Consider the following 25,941-nt stretch of genomic DNA (forward strand, 5'->3'; position numbering starts at 1 on the left):
AGCTGAAACAAACAACTCATGTCTAGTCTTTAAGAGGAAATCATGGGCACCTAAGCCCAACAGACTTATGCTGACTTCACTTTCACCCCAGAGACTACAACTGCCCATCCTCTTCCAGCACAAGCTCAGGGGCATCATGGTGGCCCCTGGAAGGATCCCTGTCTTGCTAAAGAGCTCCACCCACAACATTTGCCCTCTGCACTGATGGCCAATGGCTGAGGGCTGGTCAAAGGCTAGGACCTGTGCTGAAGCCTGTCCCCAGCAGGTGTCCTGGCCTCAGGAAATGCCAGAATGGGCCTCCCCAAAGTTTGCACATCACTCCAGGGAGGCAGAGAAGGAGTACCTTTGGGTGGCCAGCACTATGTCCACGGCCAAGCTTCTTCTATCTCTTCTCTCTCATTCTCTCTCTCTCTTTCTCTCTCTCTCTCACGCTCTCGCTCTCGCTCTCACTCTCTGTCTCTCTGTCTCTCTCTCTCTCCATTATCATCTCTGAGATGAGTTCATCCTTTCATAGATATGAGGTCATCTCCTGCAGATGTGACTGTCTCTCCTGCAGAAAGCTGCCCAGTACCCATCACTGGGATGGGCAGAGAAAGGAATGGCTGAGTGAATGCAGAAGTGAGTGGGCAAAGGCAGAACTGTCTCTGAAATTCTGACAATGGGAGATGGAGAGGCAAAGGCAGAGGGAGCTGAGCAGAGACAGCACAACAGCCTGAAATGGGCGCTCTGGGCCTGCCAACTCCATAGGGTAATTCATTCCAGCCCTGGAGGAGTGACATGGTAGCTTTCTATTTTGTTTAAAACATGGTCCAACAGCCAGCACTCCAGAAAAATTAGAGTGGATTTAGAATTTTAAAAATCCATAAGCTTATGTGGATTACAGGGGCCTGCAAAAGGGTTGAGCCTCTTGTACTATGCTTTTCCTCACAGAGACCTGGGGGAGGGGTCTGATGACTCCTGGGATAATGGGCAGCCCACCCCTAAAGGAAGTGGGGAAGAAGCCATTGAAGTGGAGAAGTGGCAGGGAACTGGCCATCTCCCATCCTGCTGGTCCTGGCAGCACTTCACCCACCTAGGGAGGGGAGAAGGGTTCATTTTTGTTTTCTTCTTTCCTCATGTGCTGCCAAGAGGGACATCAGCTCTGCTGTCACTGCTGCAAATCTCTGACAGTAAACACTATTAACCTGGTCCAGTTCTTATCAACAGGGAGGAGCTCCACTTAAGAAATAATGAGCAGCTATTTAAGGCCTTGTTCCCCTCCTCAAGCATTCCAGTGGGGTACCCCACAACTCTCAACTCATTTGCTGCCCTCCTGCGCAAATTCAGTTTCCTTTTCTTTTGAGCATGAGCTCTAAACCAGGTCAGCACACACAGCAATGCAAAGCTCTGCTCCCTCAGAAGCCCAGTACATATTCTGCTTCCCATTTTCTGGACTTTTGAGGCCAAACCATGTGGCTGTTCTCCTGGGAGCCATCTCAGTGCCTTCTGTTTCTTTTCATGACAGTTCTGTCCCCACTGGAGGACATCGCACTGTGCATTCTCACTTGCAGCTGAGTAGGCCAGCCTTTCTTTGGGTGTAGAAAGGACTTCCCCACTGGGCATTATTTAACATATGCATTAAGAAGAGATCTCCTTATAGCTGTAAGCATGGGCTCTTGGCTCACTCTAACCTCCAAATGAAAAATTACAGCTACATAATGGACACTTTGATAAAGTAGCCATATCTATGTAACAGTTAAAAACTCTGCCTTAGATGGAATTTCTGTATACCCAGGGTAGAACCCAACAATATCAAGTGAGGTGGGTCAGAAAAGCCACAGCCAGGGTGGTACCCCCTACCTTACAAGTGCCTCCATCTAGTTATTCTCACTCAAGACTGCCATAGGGCAGAAGAAGGGATGCAGTTCACCTTCTCCTCAGTTCCATAACTTTGGGTATCCACTAATATGGGATTTGGGCCCAAATACTTCATTCCACAGGTCAGGAAGGGATTCAGAAGGCTGCCGTCAATGCTTGTACTTCCCCAACACACCACTTCCCACCCTGTCTGACAGCCCCTTCCAAGAGGGGCTAAGCTGTCCACATGCTTGGTGCTAAACTCAAAGACACACAGGCTGTAGCCACCTCCTGCACAGGCCTCACCTGCTCCACTCACCACCCACAATGCCTTCTCATCCCACCCTCTATGTCTTAGGACCTTTTGCCCTGTGCTGCTCCTTCTCAGCCTCCTTCAGCAGAAGATAACAACTGTGGCACCCTCGTTCCTGGGCAATCAGCCCTCTCACATTCTCCTCCATGCCTGGCCCAAGCCATATCTTAGCTTTCCATCAGAAGGGCAGCTCAGGCCCTAGCTGCCCAAAAGAGGGGCAAACAGCTCTCAGTGGAGCACTTAAGAAATGGCTAGTGCTGCCAGGAAATGTATGGTGCTGCCGGGGCCTGACTATGGGCCCAGGCTTATTCATGTCATTTACGTTTTGGACATTCACCTGGAATCCACACCAGATCCCAAGCGTTCTGAGGGCTCCATATCAGGGTCATGGAGGGGGCAGGTAAAATTCTCTTACCTAACCCTGATTTGGTGCCAGACAATCATAGAAAACACTTCACCCAAAGTCCCTGGCCTCAAGTCAGATCACTTTCATGGTTACATGGTCTTGTTCCTGTGTAGCTCAGGCTAGGATGGGGTGAGGGGAGTGAGGCCAAAAATCAGCAGCCAAGATAAAGAATATTTTAATGCAATATTTTATAATATCAACAATAATATTTTTAAGTCTGTAACACACAAAACATCACAGTTCTAGATCAAGACAAGATCAGTAATTCTAAGCCTGAGGCAACCTCACAGAATCAAGAAGAATGGGGGTGCTTGGCAAAGTAACCACAACAGATCTAAAATGCATCTTCTTGTCACCAGATTCAAAAGAAAAATGTTGGGCTTTTACAATAAAGTGAAAGTACCCTCAACGTAGTTCTTACATCAAGTGTGTGGGCTGTCTCCATCTTGGTGACTGTGCCCTGGGTGGTAGCTGGCATGGAAAAGGGTGATATGTCAGGATTAGAGATCAGTATTTAACCTCTGGGAAGGAGTGCTCTCCCAACTACTGTCCACCTCAACTCCCAGCTTTGGGGTCACCCAGCCTCAGGAAGCTGGTCTTGCCTAAAGCAGTTTAGTGGGGAGTTCTGGAATTAGAGGCTTGGCAGCAGAAACAGTACTCCTAAGCACATGCCCTATCCTGGAGCTGTGGTAGGGCCCTGGGAGGGGGAGAGCCTGAATCACTTCCATCATACATCTGGGTAGGCCTCAGAAGGGCTGTACCATCTGCCACACTTAGAAAGATGGCAATAAAACAAGGTCAGCAGGCCTCATCAATTCCTGCTGCAGGGTCAACTCTCAGAATCTGAGGGTCTCTGTAGCCCAGGCAGGAGCATACTTCAAGGCAGAGAACTACTGGAAGGTGAGATTCTGCTGTCATATGTTAGTTTTACTATATGGATTCACTTTTCTTCCTTTTGTTTTAAAGTGACTGATGGTCCTACTCTTCATTTACTCTTTGCCCAGTCCACACTCTAATGATGACCATCCCCTCTGTGCTTCATGCCTAGCAGCTAAGAAGATGTTGGCACAGGCAGCCTGCGGTTTAGAGTCCTCACCTTCTTATGTCTGCCCAGGAGGCGTCTTGAGGTCCCGTAGCTGCTGGCCTTGTCTCCAGGTGTCCACCTCTGGGTCAGCAATTCACCCCGGAACTCATTTTCTGAGAGTTTAAAAAGATACAGAGAAAAGGAAGTACTGATAAGAACCAAGCAGGCCAGCTCCAGAAAAGGGAGACTTGAGATACTTTACTCATCATTTATATAATCTTCTTATTTCTGAAATCCACCAGGAGGATGGGCAAGGTCCTGGTCTATGACTGTTTCAGGGACAAGGGAAATTCCTCCGCTTTGAGAGCTTCTAAGGCCTCTTCACCAGCATCCCAGCTCTGGCAGCTACTTTGAGGGACAAATGTCAGTAAGGTACGGAAGTACATGAACACAGTAGTTCCAACCAAGGGCACGGAGGAAAACCAGGTAAGACCCACCTGGATATAGCCTACCATTTAAGCTCTCCTACACTGAAGATTAGATGACTAGTGAGTAAATTACTCAGTTACAACTAAACTCCTCACTGTTACCAAAAGAATCTGCAGCCCAGATCCTTTTCAAAAAAGAACAAGAAAAAAACACATTGCTTTACTCAACTTCTCTGGAACCTATTGATCAAAGAAAGAGGTCCACCCATGGCCCTGAATCAGCTCTGACAACTCTGCCTCCTACAAGGAACTCTGCTCCACCATCACTCTTTGCCAGTTTTCAGAGTCTTTTCTCTCCCTATGTTCTGCTTCTTTCCAGGGCAATGCCTCCAGTTAATATTTAATTCCTCACATAAATTCACACATCTAAGCAAAGGCTGAATACATCAACTGGACATGACAAAGAAATGCATTGTGTACCTATTCCCTGCACGTCACTCCTTGTTTCCATGACAACCTGCTTTCTACAACTGCGGAGTTTCAAAGGAAGGTCATTAGTAACCAACAATAAAAACAGGAAATGAATATTCCTACATTCTGCTTTTTGCTTTTCCTTGAAAATGAGTTTAGATAATGCTGCAAGCTAGGTCAGTCACACTGTTGTCATAAACATCATCTTTCTTCTCCCACTCATGTTTTGATACACATCCCCAAATACTGTTTTTCTCTGGAATTCTACCACTCCTGGCCCCAGGTAGCCCTGTGGCTCAAACCACAGCATCATCTTGATACCTGGAAATGTCTCCATTCCATTAAACGGCCTTAGGTTTCCTTTGGGAGCCTAGACACAGAGGAAAGTAGTTTGGGTATCAAGGAGACAATATAATGCAAGGTGTCCAAAAAAATGGTCCACCCGCCAGGACTTGGTACCTGTTGCTAGCCCCAACTAAGTGCCTTCCCCATCTGAGCTGTGAGTCAACTGCAAGGTATGGATGAGGACAGGCTTTGACCTCCTTGCTTTGAATGGTGAAGAATGGCTACACAACCTTTCCCACCCCAAGGTCTCCAGAACACCAAGTCCCTATTTGAAATGTAATATTGGTGGTCATCATCCTGAACCAGTATGAGGTTTCTCTAAGTGCAACCAAGCCTACTCCACAGATAGGTAGGTCCTCAAGCCTGTGGCAGGAGCAGGACATCCAAAACACAAAACTCACAGGACAGATGCCACCAAGAGTGTAAGGGGTCTAAGAAGAAGACCCTGCATAGGGGAGATGAGGCCAGTCAACTTCACCCTGTTGAGAACACAACAAGGAAGAATAGGCTTGGAAGATTCCAGATGTGAATAAGACAACAACCATACTGTCTGCAGTCACAAGGTGTGTATCACATTCTGGAGCTGGGGTGGAAGGTCCTCTATGGATCTCCGCCACTGTGACAGTGAGAGCTGGGAAACTGCCAGGCCCAGCAGTGCTCAGGTCTTCCTTTCTGAGCATCCATCTAGAAGAAGAGAAGCTGCAGACACCTGTACACTGGCTAGTGTGCATGGCTTAAGCAAAATTTATGTAGCAGGGAATATGCAAGGTCACTGGGTATGGCTTGCTGACAGCTAGAGGGAAGAACCTAAGGTCTATGCCCTGCAAGATATCTCCTCTGGAGCTCCTACTTCAAGTCTCTCCTGCTTCTCAGAGTCCTGGCAGGTGGAAACTGCCTGTGAAAGGAACTGCCTAACTCTAATTCTCTCTGATGGGAGATGATCAGGTCACTTCAGTTTTTCCAATTTCACTACCCCTAGGAATCTGGAAATTAGCCCTGTAGAATTCTCTATCATCCATGTTCTTCATGCTCCTGTCAGGAGACAAGACCCCCCTTTCTGATGCTCTGCAAACCTGCATCCCTGGTAGCACACTAAACTGTAGGTACCACAATGTGCAGGACTCACCAGCCAAAAGGCAAGACCTGCACTGTCACATTCAGGAGCCAGGCACCCCACACTCAGAGGCCTTGTTGCTCCTCAGCCACCCAGTGTTACAGCCAAGGGGCCTCACTGCTCATGCAGACCCATCCCATGGGTCACCCAGCCCCTCTGAAACTTTAACTTCTTCATTCAAAGTAGGGAAACTATTTGGAAAAATGAAAGAGCCCTCAGTGAGGCACATGGCTCTCACTGTTCTTGGCTCCACACCACCTTTCCCATCTAGAATCTGGCTGTAGGGTGTTAGGGTAGTAAGGACCAGCCCTCCTTCTGGATTCTGAGGTCTCTGAGGAGTTCATCTGAATCCTGCTCAATGAAGCACAGGGGCCCTGCATCCCAAGCACATCTCAAATAACGAGCCACTCAGCAGCAGTCCCTGGGGCCAGGATGGTGGTGCTAGTTGTGGGTCCTGTTCCGGGACTTTGAGCCCTGCCTACTGAATGTCACAATGGTGTCTGTCCTCACAGTGACCCAGATCCACTGTTGTGAGGCTTCAATGGGCAGACAAGCTCAGCAAAGCCACCAAGACTGCCCAGCCTGGCCACAGAGAAGGGACTCATTCTTCAATGAACCAGAGACCTTCAGAACTGAGCCACAACCCAGCTGCCATCCTGCTAACGAGGCCCACTTCCTGGAGCCCAGCCACCCTACAAGCACTAGAGTCAACATCCCCAGGAAGAGCACACAAGACCCAGCACCAGAACCAGTTAGTCCCTGGAAGCACTGCTGACCTAACTCATGGTGCCCTTGTCACAGGGCAAGGACAACAGCACTGTGGCTACTCCCAACTGCACAGCCTGATAGAGGAGCTGTCTTCTTTTCCACAGTCACTTTCACTCTAGCCAATCCAGCCTGCTAGGGGACTATCTTTGTGCCCCATCTGGGAGACCTGGTCCTGTTCCAACATCAGCAGAGTCCTTCCACTGGCAAATACTCCCATCCCCAAAATAAGAATGAAGAGCAGAAGAGCTGAGCCAGAGGCCAGGCAATGAGTATGGAAATTCAAATATTTTCAGTTTTCATTGCATATTGTACCTCTAGTGGCTATGGGCTACCTCTGGGGTCAGTAGCCATTACCACTGCAACCCTAGTATGCAAAGAAGGGAATGGTACCCTCACCCAACACACTCCACAGAAGGGCTCACTGATATGTCAGTGGGACACATCAACCTTCTACCTTCCTCCATCCCCAAAGGGGGTGCCTCCCTCCCTTGGAGCCCACCAGTCCATCTGGGCTTGGTATCCTCCTCACAGCTATTGAACACCACCACTCTCATTCCTCTAAAGCATTTCACCCTTCTTTTCAAACCTTCACCAAGCTTGAGGTAGGTATATTTACAAAGCACTCTGTCTGCACCCCACACCTCACCCCTCTACTCCCTTCCTAGTCAGATACTACCCAAAGAGAGGGTCCATGTTGTACAGGAGGGAATGCTGTGGCCACCCTATCCCATCAGCCTCTCCAGGTCTCCATGCAGGCTCGTCCTACTCCACCTGACCATCCAACATCAGATGCCCTCTTCTCTCCTCTCTGACTACAAAGCCTATTTCTCAGGTGATGTGTGATTTTCTCTCCCTCTTCTCACCCAAGTCTTGCCAATCTGTCTTCCAAATCTCACCAGAATCTGACCACTTTGTGTCTCTCCAGCTGTTTGGTTTGCAAAAATCAACAAACTGATTCTAAAATCCATGTAGCAATTCAGGTACCATAGAAAAGTCAAAACAATTTGGAAAAAGAACAAAGTTGTAGGACTCACACTTCCCAGCTTCAAAATTTACCACAAAACTGTAATAATCAAAATGATTTGGTACTGGCATAGCATGGACATACAGAAAAACAGAACAGACTTAAGAGCTGAAAAATAACCACTTCTATTTATGGTCAATTGATTTTCAGCAAAGACGCTAAGACAATTTAATGGGAAAAATATCTTTTCAACAAACACCCTGGACAAATGGACGGCCAAAAAAATTAATTCACAGTGGGTCACAGATCAAAATATAAGTTCTACAATCCTCAGGAAGATTAGAAGTTCTAGAGACGGTGCTCAGTGGAAGAGTTCTTACACAGCAGGCTTGAGACCCTGTGCTTGTCTCCAGCACCATACATAAATGAATGAATGAAAGAAAACACAGGAGTAAGCCTTTCTGATTTGGAGTTAGACAGTTGTTTCTCAGATATGACACCAAAAATAAGAGACATATAAGAAAAAATTGATATATATGACTTTATTAAAGTTTAAAACTTTTGTACTTTAATATTATCAATAAGGTGAAAAGAAAACTCACAAACTGAAAGAAAATATTTGCGACTGATAAAGTCTTTGTAATCAGAATAAACAACACTTACAATTGCATAATAAAACAAATAACCCAAGTTTAAAATGGGCAAAGGATCAGAACAGGAATTTCTACGGAGACATTTCTCCATAAGAGGTCAACAAACCCAAGGAAAGATACTTAACATCTAGTCATTGTGGGAATGCAAATAAAAACCATGTGACAATGCTTCATCATCACTCAGATGGTTATAACTGAAAATTTGAACATAACAGCAGTGAGTGAGGATACGGAGAAACCGGAACCCACGCACATTGCTGATGGTAATGTAAAATGGCACAGTCGTTTTGAAAAACAATCTGGCAGTTTCTTAAAATGTTAAACAGAGTTTCCACTTGACTCAGCAATTCCCAGATAGCTGCCCAAGAGAAATGAAAACATGTTCACACAAGGGATTGTAAACAGCTATTTACACCACCTGTATTTATACTAGCCAAAAAATGAAAAAAACCAAACTTCCATCAACTACTGGGTTAAAATACAATTGCAGAATATTGCACTATAAAAAGTAATGAGGCATATCTATGCCACAATGTGGATAAACCTTACAAACAGCATGATCAATTGAAGAAATCAGATGCAGAAGTTCATATATTGTGCAATTACAAATTAACACGACATCCAGAGTAAGCAAATCCATAAAACCAGAAAGCAGATTCATGGCTGCCTAGGATTAGAGGAAAAGGTACAAATTAGGAGTGATGTTACTAGTAGGGGCTTTTTCTTGGGGTGATAAGAATGCTCTAAAATTAGATTGTGGTGATGGATGCACAGCTCTATAAATATGCTAAAACCACTGCACTATATGTTTCTCTTGGGTGAATGCTATGACATATAAATTATATGCAAATAAAGCTATTTTTTAAAAAACGCTGTGGCACATACAAGAAATCTGTGCCTCAGTGTCATAGATATGGTCTCAGACTCAGATCCTCAAAGCAGAAGACTTCTCACCAACGTCTGTTGACTTTCAACAATGGCACTAAGGCAATTTAATGGGAAAGAACAGTCTTTTCAATGTGCTGGGACAAATGTGCTAGGAGAAATGGACAGTCAAAAGGAACTGGGCCCCTCTCACACCACACACAAATATTAACTGCTACCTCAATCTCCCTTCCCATGGAAGGCTGGATCCAGAGTCTCTGCAGCAATGAAGAATGGGCCATGGAGGGCTGCTGAGGCCTCAAAACCCCACCCCTGCCGCGGGGCCATTGCAGCTGCATTCAGCCAACACAGACCAAGACAGCTGCTTCTGGGAACACAAAAACACACCTCCCCTTCTCTAGGGCCACATCAGGATGGTCAAGAGGATGGGCCAAGTGTTAACCTACAGCTGGGCCAAGGATTGCCTCAATCCCACCAGCCAATAGCCTGTGGAGTTCCACTGCCCTGGAGAGGTCATGCATCTTCAGCTTTCATTACTTATACAGAGTAAAATTAAAAGGCAGAGCCCCAGAACTGAACATAAAATTACATCTTGCCACTTGAAAGGAAAAAATCTTCCTACCTTTTATCTCAATTCCTCCCCTTTCCCTTCTTGCTGCTGCCCAGGTCTATAGAAAGGAAAGATGAGAACGAAAATGGAGAACTAATGGAAGGACCCAGAAAACCAACAACAGTTGCAACAGACTTGAGGGGTACCACAGTCCAGAATTCTACTCTATGAACTCAGAAAACATCTGACACCCAGGCCTCTGAGGTCCAGGCTCCAGGAAGACAAAGCCTTTGGGGACACACAGGTCCACACCCTGTCCCCCATTTGCCCAGGGGGAGCCAGGTCTAGCACTCCTTGGAGTTCAACCTGAGACCCTTCCCTGACCACTAAGAGTGAGGAAATTTCCAGGAACTCCTCCCACTGCCCATGTAGACAATGGTTACAGCAGGAACAAGAAGGGCCAGGGAGGCTGGATGCAAACTGTCCATGACAGAACAGATGAAACAGCCTAGGAAGAGACAGGAGTTGTTTGGGAAGGCTTAAGACCACCATGGTGTCTCTATCCCCTAATCTAGAAATAAATTTTAAAACCAAAATGTAAACTCCAATAGAAAAGATAAAGAAGAAGGGCAAAATGAGACCTAATATCTGACCTAGGAGCACCAGAAACAGAGAACAAGAAAAATGGGAGGATGTGGTACAAATTAAATAACTAAAAATAATTTCCCACAACTAAAGGAAATTGTATTTTTATTTCAAAAGAATCACCAAATGCTCAGCATAGGTAGACTGTGGAGATGGGAAAGGAATCTGGGAAAGGAGGGCAAGAAGAAGGGGAGAGAGAGGGGCTGGGGATTTAGCTCAGCGACAAAGCGCTTGCCTGGCAAGCGCAAGGTCGTGAGTTCGGTTCCTGGTACCAGAGAAAAACCAAAAAAAAAAAAAAGAAGGGGAGAGAGGGAACAGTATGGCAGATAAAATGATCAAGATCTCCCAAAACAAATGAATAAATTCCCCCAAACAAGTGGAATTATTATGTATTACAAGCATATACTAATCAAAACTTGGATTAAACAAAAATTTTAAAAAGTAAAATAAATGCCTAGCACAGTGAATGAAAAAAGACCCGCATTCAACTCAGCCCAGTGCTGCAAAATTTTAAAACATGAGGTACAAAAAAGAGCATTAAATATCTCCAAAGGGGGGAAGGTCACAGCACCACATTGCTCAGTGGGCCATGAGGGCCTTCCAAACCAAGGGACTGATTTCCAACTGTAGCATGTAGTTGTATGTCAGACATTAAAATAGTAACCCAGGGAAATAATACAATCAAAGCACTTCCAGATACACCCTGCCTCAAAAACTGCTCACTGACCCTCATAAGGGAGTAGGGCAGAGGATAATCATCTACAAGAGAAAAAAAGACTTGTAGGAGAAAGATTTCGGGCATGTGTTCCTTGATCCAGCAGTGAAACCCTACAAATAAGTAAGCCAGGCTTCGTGGTGTACACCCATAATCTCAGTCCTCTGGGATGCTTAGGCAGGAAGATCCCAAGTTCAAGCCCAACCTCGGCAAATTAGCAAGTCCCTGCCTCAAAATAAAGAATTTTAAAAAGGAACCTGGGTGTGGTGGTACACGCCTATAATCCTAGCACTCAGGAGGCTGATGCAGGTGAGTTCCAGGGCAGCCTAAACTACATAGTAATTTCAAGACCACCCTGAACTACATACCAATACTCTGTTTCAAAGCAAAACAAATCAAAAAGGAGAAGGGTGGTAGTTTAAGTGTGAAGACCCTTGGTTGAATCCTCAGTATCATATTATATACATACATACACACATACTTACATAATATATACATACATACATACACACAACATACATACATACATACATATACACAACACTCAATACTACAAAGACTTTGGGGATACTACAAAGCAATACTACAAAGCAACAGATCACTTTGTTAAAAAGTTGGAGTAGTCCTGAGGCCAAAGACGCCAAACATCCCATCATGCTCAGGACTGTCCTACCCCACATCCCATGAGCCCCAGTCCTGGGCAAACTGGCCTTGTGAGTCTCGCTGTTGCCAAAGCCCAAGTAGGGTGAGAAGGTATTCCCTGTCAAGCTGGCTTGCTGGGAGCAGGACATGGTGTCACAGAAGGCAGCTGGAGGGTGGGTTGCAAAAGGGGCCTGGTCAGAACAAGATCACACAGGGCCAGAACTTTTGTGGAATGAGGGGTGCAGGAGTACAGGGAACGGGGCAGAGCAAGCAGCAACTATGTTAAGGATGATGGAAGCCGTGCTTCTCCAGGTGGGAGGAAGAAGTGACAGAAAGGCAAAACTCTGGAAGAAGTGTGGGACTGGAATCAGAGGTGCCAGTGTGAATGCTTGGTTTCAAGTTGCCTCAATAGAAAGAACATAAACACAGACGTGAGTACAGCACATGCATGCATGCGTGTGCACAGCACATCTCTCCTCCCCAGCTCCAGGTCACAGGCTGCCCTCTGTTCTCTGAACCGAGGTTGCAGGCATGAGGCAGAGAGGGAGGTAGGTGGGGATGTGAGGAGCACCCAGCTCCAAGCCAATCAGGGACAATCCAAGGATCAAAGTAAAGCCAATAACCCACTAGATAAAACAAGAGATCATGAATCTAGACAGAAGTCCTTAAAAATAAACAAACAGAGTTTGATGAGGAAGATGCATCATGGTTTCAAAGTATTCTCTCTAACACTTAGTAACTGCAAAAGGAAAAAAAGGATGTTGCAGACACCCTGGGATGGCCCATTTAACTCAGTGAAAAGTCAGCTCATCACCTACATGACCATCAGCATCAGGTTTGGGGACACTATTAGCAGAGTTTTAGGGCACAAGCCCCAAGCTCAGCCACCCATCCCAAAACACCAATCAAGAAGCCAAGCAGAGTTGAAGGAGCTTCCATCAGCATGGCCGTGCTGGGAAGGACAAATACAGTGGCTCAAGATCTGTCTTCAAGGGTCTGACAGAAACTTTGGGTTTTTGTTTTGTTTTTTTGTTTTTTGAGACAAGGTCTAGCTATGTCATTCAGGCTGAACTTGTACTCACTATGTAGCTCAGGTTGGCCTCAGACTCTTGGGGATCCTCCTGCCTCAGCCTCCCAAGTGCTGGGATTATAGGCATGCACCACCACACCTAGCTGAAAATTTGGAGTTTTATAGAAAAGAGGAGCAAAGGTAAAAGTTGGTGTTTGTATAGCTCACAGGGAGGGGGTATAAGTAGTCTTGGTAAGCTGTGATCTGATTACTATGTCAGGACTGGTTCTCCAAAGTGGCTCTGGAGGAGTCCTTATGGCTTCCCATGAGATGACTTAGAAGGGCAGCCTCAGTTCCATCATGGGGTGATTATGCCCACTTTGCAGGGCTCATCATAGAATGAGCTATCTGTAAGGCTCTGCTTCTCCTGAAATCGGAAGTGACTATAAATTTATGGCAATGATTAGAGTCTTCTAGGCACTGTTCTAGGAAGTCTAGAACAGGACATCTGTGAAGGCCGGCAATTCAGTGTCCCTGTAAGTCTTGAAAATGCCTTAGTTACTCTTATCTTAGTGTAAATGTAGGGCTAATAAATCAGTTTTCGGGCAGAGGTTCTTTCTGTGATTAACATGTTTACCTGGAGAGCCGAACAGCGATCTGACCCAAAGTTTAAGGTCATAAAGGAGCGGGTTGGGGATTTAGCTCAGCGGCACAGCTCCTGCCTGGCAAGCCCAAGGTCGTGAGTTCGATTTCCAGCACCGGAAAAAAAAAACCAAAAACCAAAAAAAAAAAAAAAAAAAGCCAAGGTCATAAAGGAGACAAGCACAAAAGGAAAATGGATGTCAAGCTTCTTCCTGCTGTAGTTGGCCATTGGGCATCTGTATGCCTCTGAGATCCTGTTACACAATGAACCTCACACTTGGGCACTGTGTAACACAAACTCAATCACAGGCAATGTCAGACAAACCCAGATTGAAGGACAGTTATTCTACAGGATAACTGATCAGTGTTCTTCAAAAACTCACAATCATCAAAGACACAATCATTCCTAAGCTGGACTGATAAAGATAAGACCCCAGGACCTGGCACAGCAAGTGTTCTGAACCCATCCTTTGAAGGGTCTGGGAACAGGCAGGTAAAGGCAGGAAAGAGCCCTCTTTGTAGGAAATATCCACCCTGTGTTCTGGGTAATGGCATCTCAGTGACAAGCCCTCAAAAACACTTTTGTCCTGCACTTAAAACTGTTCTGTGGGTTTGAGGTTGTTTCCAAAATAATACTTAAAAAATAAGGATGGAAGGCCGAGCATGGTGGAGGACGCCTGTAATCCCAGCATTCAGGAGGCTGAGGCAGGAGATTCACTGTGAGTTGGGGGCCAGTCTGGGCTACACATTGAGTTCAAAGCCACCCTGAACTACATAGGGAAACCCTGTCTCAAAGAGACAAAAGAAAAAAAAGGTAGGGGAAGTTATTTAAGTAGGGAGTGGCCAGTGGAGACCTCTATGAGAACAGATTGAAGCAGTGGAAAGAGGCCCCATAGGTCTCCTCCTGGGCAGGACACCCCATGTCCCTGACCCAAAAAAATTCTTCCTTCCCTTCCTTCCAGCACGCAGGCCCCAGCCCTTGGAATTTCTCTCTGGGATGACAAGCTTTGCCACTAGGGAAAGCCAGGCACCAGGCCCTGGGATGGTTGGACACCCTGAAAATCTCCATGAAAGTCTTCCAGTGCCCAAGAAGCAGGGTGTCCTTGGGGAACTGCAGGCAGCTCTATTCTCTGGCTTTCCTGCCTTTCCCTACAGGGTTACGGACAGCACCCCCCACCTCAGCTCCAGGACTGCAGCCCTTTCCTCCAGCAAGATCCTGGTTTCCCCCCTGGAGGTGCACAATTACAGAAGGGCTTTCTGTCCCTAAGTTTCTGGCAGCCATGCCTATTAAAACTGCTTTTGACCGGAAATACAAACAGGGCCACGAAGAAAATGAGGGCAAGTTCTGCTCTTTTGCTTTCCTTTCTTTTTTTTAAACTGGAGTCCATACAGAAGTAGAATTAAGACTTGCTGAGTGGAGAAGACAGACCTGTTTTTGCTGAGTTTAGGTGAAAATGAGAGAAGAGAGAGGCGGGGGCAGGGGAAATCGGCAATTCCATAGCTTTGCACATTTCTGTCATTATTTTGCTTCTAAATCGGCCTCGTTGATACTTTCTCTATTCAATAAAAGCCAAATGCAAGCCATGTCCTTTAATCTCTCCAACAGCAGCTCACTGCTGAGAAAATAATACAGATGTAATAATACAGATGTAATAATACAGATGTATTTCCATTTATATGCAAATAGTGACCTTTCACCCAGGCTGTCTCAAAGAAGTGTTTCCTTAAAAATGCAAATAGCACATTACAGGCAGTTACTGTGGCTGAGTCTTTTTTATATTATTATCATTATTTCTTTTAACCTTCCCAATGCTGCAAAAACAGCCGCTAAACTGCTAGGCAGTAATAATGACTTTCCAAACCAAATCACAGGACTGGCTCTTCAGGCAGCCTGTCATCTGAGGCTGCCAGCGGGGGAGGAGGGTGTCCAGCCGGGGGTGGCAGTGTCGCAGGAGAACAGACAGTGTCACACTGCATCTGCCCCAGGGTCAGCTGAGCAAGTAGCACAGGCACATGACCAGCATCCCCACCCACGCGAGGCACCTGGGTTCCAGGCAGACCAAGCAAACCTGCTCCAAGCAGATGCAGACAGGATCTCATTTCTGAAGATCCTAGCCCCAACCCCCATCCTGGTGGTGGGCATGACCCCAGGACACTCTTGGTGCCCCGAGAGGCAGCATGCACACCCCACTCCACAGCAAAGAACTGGAGAGGCTGAGTCTAGAAATGTGGGCTCCCAAGAGCCTACATGGGGCTGCAACAAAAGTACTAAAGGAGATGTCAGGGAGGAAAACAGGTGCAGCCATGCAGGCAGAATCACTGGGTGGGGCGTCCCTGCCTGCCCTGACCCAGCCTCCTGTATCAGGACAAGCCTATGGACAGTGCCCACATTGTCAGCCGTACCCACCTGCTGCTATCCCTCAAAGCAGTACTGGACCTGTGCTCAGGAAAGCAAGTGGGTGGGTGGGTAGACAGACTGACCAGCTTGCCTGCCTCACTGGACCACAATCAGAGACCAGATCAAAATGATTTCAAATCAACTACACCTGAACTCACCTGTGTGTTCCCACTCAGTGCCCTCTACACAGTACAGGAGAGGCAGATTTGACCTTGAACTAAGAAGGCAAGGCCAGGAACTCCTCAGAGGACACACTGGTACCTCAGGAACTCTGCTGTACTGTTTCTTATCAGTGAATACAAGAAACTTTCTTAGCCAGAACTGTCCAGCTCCCAGTCCAGGAAAAAAGGAAATGGGCAACTCTTTCTTCCTTAAAAGCACATTTTATTAAGGCCTTGAGAATCCAACCAGAAAGAGCCCTCCCAGAGTCCCTGTAGAATCTAACACCTAACCTCATCTCCAGCTCAGAAAGGAAAAGGCCCAAGAACCCCACAGTGAGGAAGGAAGATCCTGGGGCCTCAGAACACTGGTAATGATGGTTTGGAAACAACAACTTCATTTCCTTCTCTCCTCCCTAGTCTGTTGATCCTAAAACCCTGCCAAAATTCCTGTTTGGGTAGAGAAGAGAAAGTCTCAGGTGACTGCTCCCAGACAGTTTCAGCTGCAGCTTAAACTCTCAGGCCCAGTGTGAACCCAGAGTGACAGTTCCATCAGCAATAGCCTGCTGCTATTCCACAGGCCTAGAAACCTTGGGCTTGGGGTGTGCTTATTTCCCAGCCAGAATGCACAGTGCTCACTACACAAAGAACATATGATAGATTTGGGAGAAAATGCCACAACTTTACGAATACCAGGGGCTGCCTGGTCTCTGAATGACTGGCCAAGTCATGGCTGCTCAGCATGAAGGCCCAACAGAGAGAGTCCTACCAGGTCCTAAGACCATATATTCTACACTGACATAAGTGCCCAAAGCCATCAGAGGGCTCTGTAATGGGAATTCAGACACTGACTTTATTCTAGTTCCTTTGGATGCTGGAAGTACAGAAAGGCCCAGATCCTGGGAGAAAAGGGAGACCTGCATCTACCTACAAGTTCTACACAACAGGTTCATGATCCACTGCAGCCTCTTATAAAACCTTGCTAGATGGAACACGAATAACAAACCCACTTTATTTTTCCCTTTGGGACAAATGTACCTAAGAAGTAGAATCCTGACTTAGTACTGGATAAGCAAGCTGATAACTCTTCACATTTCTTAAAAATTGGGGAGATGTCTTATCTCTGTGGTGAGGGAAAACCCCACAGCTAACCTGCTAGATGCAACAATGAGATCTGGGAGATGACTAGGTGGCTAGGCTGTGACTCACCAAGTCTAGGGATAGGTGTGATCTCATAGAAATAAAATGAAGTATCACGAAAATCTAGATTATCTTCCCCCTCCAAAAAAATTTAAGAAACAACAAGAGGTACCCTTCAACACGGATTCATAGTCTGTGCATTATGTGGGTGGACACTGTCTCTAGTGGCTACAAAAGCCTGCCTCAGGGAGCAGCAGATGGTGGAAAACCCTAAATTTGAAATTCCTCAGCTGAAAGTGGAACCCAGACTTCCTACTCAAGGTCCTCCTATCTCAAAGCCACACACTAAGGCTCCTGTGCCAGGAAGGCCCTGAATAGGAGACCTCTGCCCTCGAGCAAGTGGTGGTCAGGCTCTTCTTGAGGCAGGCAGGAAACCCACTCATGTCTGTGACATGAGAGCAGAGTCAGTGCATGAGAGTAACAGGTCAGTGGCCCAGAAACCCATCATGGTATCTGTACTGAGTGTTGAAAGAGAAACAAAAATTCAGTGGCAGGAGATGACAGGAGATGGGGTCATGTCCAGGGATCTTGGGAATAACCTGGTTTAGGATGGAGAGTAAGGACAGGACAGGCAGACCAAGAATGTCTCTAGGTTGTGAAGAAGAGTCAAGAAGTGTGGTGAGGACTGGGCTGCAGGCTGTAGGGGCCTTAAGGCCAATACCCACAGTCAGGACTGCTAGGTGAGGCTGGGTGAGGCTGGGTGCGGCCTTGAGAGGAATCTCCTTAGAAAGAGTCCCCAAGCCCTGCCTATAGCTCATCCAGGGCCTATGAGTCCTCCTACAGGGCATAATGTTTGAAAACAATGTCTAATGTGCCTCTTTGCCCCTCACAGTCTAGGTCATATTTTGTCCCATTTTATGGATAATGGTCCCATTCTCTGGAAATATTATTGAATATTGTAAGCCTTTCTGATTTCTTAATTCCCTATTTACTCTGAAATAAAAGTTTGGTCAGGATAAAATGTGTAAGAAATTGTTCAATTCCATGTGTAAAGTGATGGTATACCAACCAATTATTCAGTTAGCAATCTGGGCACTAAGCAGGCCAATTTGAACCACCCAAGATATGGTCCCTAGGATGATGGATGCCCTCCTTGTCCCCAGGCAACTTCATCATAGACAAAGCTGTAAGCCTAGTAAAAAAGCAGGCCGCTCTTCAGTCACAGACTACTTGGGCTACCCACAGAAGACAATTGCAGAGGCCTATTCACCTTCAGAATTCAACAGTCCCACAGGGAAGACCCAAACACTTCAAAAAGTCAAGTCAAGTCATCAGGATGCACATCAGGGATACACCCAGGGGACCTCAGAGCTATACATCCCTCCCTGTGAGATCATCCAAAGAAACTTGAAACACTGTCAATTTTAGATCTGAGAGAACCAGAGATCCTCCAGGGGCTCCTAAAGGAGCCCTTGGCGGTGTCACAAAGCATGCAAGCTCCTGCCCCCACAGAGTAAACATAGGTCCCTCCTACCCCAGGCAAGGGCATAAACAGGTTAGACTTGTGCACCTCAGCTATGCTATGGGTCCTGGGTTTTAGGATCAGGCGAGAGGAGCAGGCACTGCCCAACCCCATCCTATGCTCCCTAATGCATGGGCCTGCCTGAGACCTCAGACCAACACTGAACACAATGCTAAACATGACCAAGAGGTGCAACAAGGCACAAGTGTGATGCACCTCCCTTCTCCTATGCCTGGGTCAAATGTACATCTCCCACCTTGCCTGGCTACCTCGCCCCCACCTTGCAATATAGGCACAAGCCAGTCTCCTCACCATGCACACCAGCCCACCTGGCACAGACCATGCTCCTAGCCACAGTTCCTCATAAGCTCAATGTACCATGATCATGTCCAAACTACAACAAGCAACCCAGAAGCTGCCTGAGCACAAACCCATGCTCCCAAAGGCAGGTGCTGGACAGAGGCCCACAGCACTGCAGGGTGAGGAGCAGTCACACATACAGATAACCACAACTGTTTCTGACAACTTCTCCTCTTCCAAAGGGCAGGACTAAACGTAGCAAGACAGATATACTCAAGGCAGATTAAATGTCCTCTGAGTCATCTTCATTCAGGTTAAAATGACATTGCATTTTTTTTAAGGTGCAAATTTAAAAATTAGAAAGGGATGAAGGGACAAAGTTTTCACCAAAAAAGTGCACACGGTCTTAACAGCATTAACAGAGGGGAACAGGACTTAGAGTTGTATCTGGTGAATTCCAGCAACACTGAAGATAAAAAGGAAAGTGTCTCCGAACTGCACTTTCTGCTCACAAGTATTTATTAATCTATTCTTTGTGAAGCAGGCTCAGTGGAAGCCTGAGCTCAAAAACATTTGAAATCTGGTGAAAATGTCCCTCGTTCACTTTTGTTTGGGGTTCCTAAAGTGACATTTGGGGAAATTCAGCATCTGAGACAACAGAAAATATGCTGAGAACTTCAAAAGGCCATGAAGGTACCTTCTGCCTGAGGCCAGCACACACTCCAGGCTGGACAGTGGACCCGTGTGGGCCCTGGGGTCTTCTCAGAGCAGAAAGCTCTCAGAGCAGAAAGCTCTCAGGGACAGCACCCTTCTGGGAAACATAGCACTTTTGATCTGACTAACGTTCTAATGATGCTGTTTCCCAAAGGCCATTTTCCTGTAAGCTCATACTACAAAATTCCCATTGAAACTACATCTGTAGAGAACTAACTTGTAGTTTATTCATGAGTTAGTCCATAAGAAGCGAGCAGAGGGGTGGCCCTAAAAGAAGGAGCCTTGAGAAGCAGATGGGAAGGAGAAGAAAGCAAACACCCTCCCTAGCTTGCCACAAGACAGGCGCCAATAAAAATGGGCTCTGGACTGATTTTCCAGTGTCAGAATACCAAGCACATTTCCAAGATGCCTGACAAGATGCCTGACTGTGCAAGTCTAGCTGGTTGGCAAGGGCCTGGCCTGCCCACAGATCAGCTGACCCACATCAGCCCAGCACACCTCACTGCCCCCCTCAGCTCTGCCAGCTGGACCAGTTCCCTGCCTCCTTATCCATGCCAGGCCCAGTGCTGACCAAGGTGTTCTGGTCGCTCCTGGACCCACCCCCACATCCAAGACAGGTCAAGCCAGTCCCTGATCACCTTCTTGCAGAGTAGATGTACCAAAGGGCTCAGGCCCCACCAGCATGCTCAGCACCAGCAAGCAGTTGTTGGAGGCCCAAGAAGTCTCTGGCACTTGGTCAGTTTGCAGATCCCTCACCACCTGGTTCACCCCATCCGTGCTGGCCAGGGAAGCAGCACGCCAAATGGTCCAGCCTTCTCAAGCACAAGCAACACCAAGAAAGTGATCAGCTGGCCCTCTGCCCCTATTCCACTAACTCATATATGCTATCACCCACGTCATCATCTGCACATTAGTGATCCCGAGTGGAGGACTGGGGGCCTAGAGAGAAGAGGGTGGAGGTCCAGGTAGCACGAGGGAGAGTCCCCTCCATAGCCAAGGACAGGCCAAGCTCCAGCCATGCCCAGACTGATTCTGGGATGGGCATGGTGTAAGTCAGCTGCCTGGAGTGTCCAGCATATTCCCCCATGTCAGCACCTCCTCTGCAAGCCCCTTCTGACTCAGGACTCTCAAGCAGAGGCTGTCCAACTTCAGCACACGGCAACTTTGTAGTCCCAAGACTAAAGGGGTCTCCTCAAAATGGGTGCTCCCAGCTTAGCACCAGGGGCATTTAGGGCAAGGGGTCAGAGCATCAGCTCTAAACATTCAGGGCTTCCTCCAAACACATGGGCCACACTGTGAGCCATACTTTAGACAGCAGCCTCCTGTCCTAGGGGAGCACTCTGGCTCACATCTGGACTCCATGGTTCATGAGGCACAGGGAAGACCATCTAGGATATAAAGGCCTCTAACCCCAACTCTTGGAGGGAGCTGGTCCAGCTGGCAGAGCTGAGGGGGGCAGTGAGCTGTGCTGGACTGATGGCTGTGAGCTGATCTGTGGGCAGGCCAGGCCCTTGCCAACCAGCCAGCCTTGTACAGCCTTGGAGGATCTGTTCAACCACTTGGAACAGCAAACATCCCTGTGAGATCTAGCACTCTCCACGTGGAACCCTGTAGGAGGCTCAGCCTCCAGTCCACGGGACAGAAGAGTTCATGAAGTTGCCTCCTTCTCCTAGAAAACAAAACTGACTATCTCTGAGCACTGACCCAGCCTCCTCTGCACAGGAGCACATCCAGGGAGCCAAGCAGGTCCTGCCTCCATTGACAGCAGCATCCCAGCCAGACACCACAAGACTGCAATCCCTGCTCTCCACTCTTTTGTTTACCATTAATTAATGGGACCATATGGAAGGAGGTGATAATCACAGTCAAGGACCAATGGGAGGGGAGTCCTGGTGGCATGGAGCCTGGGGCTGAGAGAAGCCTGTCCCAGCCAGCCCTAGCCAGGGTGAGGGCCCAGCACCCCCACTTTCTGGCACCTCCTAGGAGCATAGTGTGCCCTTCAGCAAGAGCTCAGCGCTCCCCTCACTCCCTTCATATTTGCCCCTGCACCCTCCTGCCTTTTGTTCACTAGGCCACTAGTCTCAGAGACATCTTAGGGTTTCTCTATTTTTTAACTATTGAGGCAAAATTCCTCACCCCCCCCTCCCAAAAGGATAATTAAAATCATCATTGTCATTATTGTCATTACAATGACACAGTCTGATGCCTCAGAACCAAGCTACATGTAGCCACTGACCTACATTTTAGATGTTTTCTTTCAGAAATTAAACATCAACTTTACCAGCCAATGATGTCCACTGACTACAAGGTGAAGCTGACAAGAAAAGCCTGGTGACTCAGAAGGATCCAGCAATGAGCACCCAACACCACACAGAAAACCATCAAGTGTTTGTTTATTTTCCTATTTTATGAAGAAGAACAAGAATTCCATGGACAGAACCCAGTCCATGGCCCCAGAATATGCTATCTGGCTGGAAATGGCATTATGATGTTCAAACCTCAAATTTGTTTCTTAGTCTTAAATTTGCAAATTCAGTTACACTGACAGCACAGCCACACTCCTCAAGCCCCGAACCACAACATAAGAAGGAGCTAAGAGCCAAGTGACGCTTAATTCTGCACATCAGTCCCACAGGCAAACACACCCTGAGTATCACTACTGAAGTTTGGAAGTACGTGACATGCAAACACAAAGTGCTCCCGGGAGCATCTTGCTCACTACCTTGGGTGGGGGTCCCACATGAGATATTTGATCACCAGGTCCCTGCTTCAGAGAGATCTTCTGCTTAAAGAACCAGCATCCTTCCCAGGAACAGAGCTGCTGAGACTCATGGACCAAACACAGAGGAGGCATTCTGTGTTCCTCTTCCAGAATTGCACATAAAGTTTCCTGTCTTTATCCACAGCATCCCCTTCCAATAATGTCCTTTCTATCTGACGCACAACATGTCCACGAGAATCTCAGAGATGCAGGAGGGGCAGAGAAAGAGGAGGAACACAGAAACCGAGCAGACTGGGAAGGGAAGAAAGCCTCATCCTTCAGAACAGTTTAAAAAGCCATACCCTGACCTGCTTTTCCTGCAGAGAGAGCCTCCTTCTTAGAAATCAACTCTGCTCTCGCCCTCCCCCATCTCTGTCCAAGGGGAAAAGCCAAGCACTGGGTGTCTGCCTTTGTCAGCAAAAGAACATAACATTGACTTACCTTTCCTCACAGCTATTGTCTGTCCTCTTTCAAAATGACATCACGGAAAGCAATCATGAAATTTACATGGGGGGTGCAGGGTGGACTGGGGGAGGGGAAGGCAGCTGCCTCCCTCGCAGCGGTCACATGTGGGGAAGCCTGTGTACGGGTTTCAATTAAATATCTTCTCCCCTCCGTGTGCGAACTCCTAAGCCAGCTAAAGGCGATGTCTCATTTACTTAATGACCGCTCTCATTAGCAGCGGTGGCACGGGCTGGCGGAGGAGCCTCCTTTGTAAATACGCTACCCATGAACCCTTGGGGCTCCAATATATCTGTTTACTCTCTGAGGTGAAATAAATTTACAGTATAGCATCAGAAAGATGGATCTGCCAAATTGAGGGTGAGAGGTGTCCCAGCCCAGTAGAGTCCCTGTCCACTGCTCCAAGCCACACCAATAGAAGGTGCCTACATCTGCCCATACTGACCCATAATCAATATGCAGCACAACTGAGGTTTTTTAAATTGCAAAACACACAAAAGGGCAGAGAGCATTACAACCATCATGCTCATCCCCCTCTGCTTTCTCTGCCAGTGGTTCAGTCCAATAATTCCTAATAGCAACGACCGGAATGACAGATGCCCTGGGTTAGCATGGCTCCAGCGAAAGTGCTTTACAATATTTATTGGTGGTTAGGAATATGACCTCCCATCATAAAGAACAGGCTGCAGAATTTATTACTCAAACAAACCAGAAGTATTACATATGGGTTCATCTGCATATTCAAGTACCAGGAATTTGAATTGATATTTTTTGAGTTCATAAAAGGTACCTAAGGCCACAGATCAAAAAAGTAAAGTTATATACACAAAGAACAGATCAAAAATGATATTTTTCTCTTTCAAACTCTCCTTTTTGTTCAAATTTTTTAAATAACAAACCCCTCCTAAAGAGAACTTAGAAATCCTTGCACACCAGTATTCTACCCCTAAAAACGATAATATTCATTCCAACCGGAGGGAAGTACACTACTCAAGTTTTGTGTCCTGTCTTTTTCTGACTCTTCTCTGAACCATCTGCAATGAGCTATACAGTGAACATTGAGAAGAGAAATGAATAACAAGAGAAGCCACGGTAACACATATCCCAGTAGTGCTCTCCAGTCTGTATGCAACCTGCCTATCTACTTCCTCATCTGCCTATTTGTGGGTTTTTTGCACATCAGGGATGAAAGCAGGAATTTCCTCAGTAAGTGTTACAGGCAAACATTGCTTATCATTTTTCTATGTGCTTGTTTGGACCCCAAATTCTTTCTTATACTGACAAATCAGAATCAAAATGTTGGAAACACAGGGTGAAAACTGAACTCAGACCCCTGTAAAAACACTGCCCCCCCCCCACTGCCAACTGGAAGGCCAACAGCACTGGCAGCTCAGAAGCTCATATGGAGGTTTCAACAGACAGCAAATATCTTTTTATGGTAAATCGTGCAGGAACATAGCACCCTACTTGATTAGCACTAAAGGGCTTGGGCTGCAAAAGTGTGAATGAGACAAAGTTAGAGCATTTAGCTTTCTCCAAAGAGAACAGGTTGTGAAAACCTTGGCCAATGTTAGCTGAAACCCCTCTTCTACACAGCCATTATTTTTAACATGCAGTTTGTCTTCCACACATTACACACAAACCAAGTCACTTCGTCCCCAAAACAAGTATGTTAGATTCACACACTTAATCTGAACAAATAAAATGCAAAACGCATGCAGGAAAATTATGCAGGTGGAGGAAAGGAAATAAATAAAGCCTGCAGTGGTCAAACTGAAGATGAAATATTAATTAGCCAAATGAGAACAGTTTGAGGCTTCTACAGTGACTGCCTACCATTTTTCTATTCTTTCACAAACTCATATCCATTAGCATAAAAAGGACACATTCAGCTGAGAGCAATCCTGAAAAGCCGTGTCTATCTCCTCTGGACATGCTGTGTGTGCTGGATATTTTACATCCCAAACCTTTGGCATTCAGAAATTCTATTCAACTCTTATCGCCAAGCTGCAGGCTCAGGGCAGTGCTACGTGCCATTGTTCCACAAAGAAGGTGGAATCAAAAGGAGGGCTGGTGCTGAATCAGCCTTACTCCCCAGCAGCATGCAAGGTTCTGGGACAGCCATTAACTTCATATATGTAATAGTCTAACTTAAGAAACAACACAAACACAGGCCACAACAGGGAGAAACCAATATGTGCAACAAAAGGAATCTGATGGAGCATCATTATTTTTTCAAGGGATGTAAATTGTATTTGCATAAACCTCAGCCTGCCAGCATTTCATATCCCCCTTGCAATGACCAAGGGCTTCTGGAAGAGTAGTTCTGGTGGTCAGGAATGGGGGCCCAAACTCCACCTGGGGTTTGCGAGGAGGAGCACTTAGAATGTGCTCAGAAACTTCAAATCAACGCCTGATGGTAGAATCTAGAGCTAGGAGCCCCACTGGAAGGGTAGGGTTGTACAACCATTTCAGAAGATGAGTTTTGATGAATAAAGGTTCAAAATCTCTCACTGACACTGCCAAGAGAACAAAGAGGGGATCCTGGAAAGAAGCAGGGAGGAGTTTGCCGCCAAGTTTCGCAGGAGTGCTTCCTCCCCAGCCGCCCAGGGAGGGAGCTTGAGCGGGTGGAGGAGCGAGGCAGTCTGATCAGCACTTTGGACAGCGTCCCCCGCCCCGCCCCCGCCGCGCTGGGCCTTTGTTCTCGGCTCACAGAAGCCTCTCAGCTCGCACCAGGTCTGCAGTCGCTGAACTCCGGCTGGGAGAGGCAATTCCCAACACAAGGCTCCCAACCAAACAGACCCTGCTTGTGACAACAGCAAGGTATAACCTAAAACTTTTTCTTACACGGGGTTGGGACTTTTTTAAATCATAAACTCTTTTCCTTAGCCAAGTATGGAGCACATTGTTCCTTTAAGCTTTCATTCATTAAAAATCAAAGCGGGATCTGCATGTGTCTCTTTGGTTTTAAGTTTGGGAAGATCCACAGGGAAACAACCGCTGTCTGAAAGGCTGGAAGGAAGGGGAAACTGCAAAATCAGACTTGTGGCTGTGGCCTCGCTAATAAGAAAGTGCT

The 25,941-nt window shown here is 46.8% G+C and overlaps 1 protein-coding gene across 2 annotated transcripts in view; it reads right to left on the bottom strand.

Moving 5' to 3' along the window:
* The window catches only part of Myt1 (myelin transcription factor 1), a 60,096-nt gene extending 36,980 nt beyond the window's left edge, over positions 1 to 23,116 (bottom strand). For both annotated transcript variants that reach the window (XM_005409903.2, XM_005409901.2), the window contains exons 1-2: positions 22,845 to 23,116; positions 3,652 to 3,752 (exon numbers count right to left, since the gene is read on the bottom strand). The gene's annotated coding sequence lies outside the window, so the exon portion shown is untranslated. The remainder of the gene's footprint in view (positions 1 to 3,651; positions 3,753 to 22,844) is intronic.
* Between the last annotated feature and the right edge of the window lie 2,825 nt (positions 23,117 to 25,941).

The sequence above is a fragment of the Chinchilla lanigera genome, unplaced genomic scaffold, assembly GCF_000276665.1.
Source record: "Chinchilla lanigera isolate Chin_1 unplaced genomic scaffold, ChiLan1.0 scaffold00127, whole genome shotgun sequence".
Taxonomy (NCBI): domain Eukaryota; kingdom Metazoa; phylum Chordata; class Mammalia; order Rodentia; family Chinchillidae; genus Chinchilla; species Chinchilla lanigera.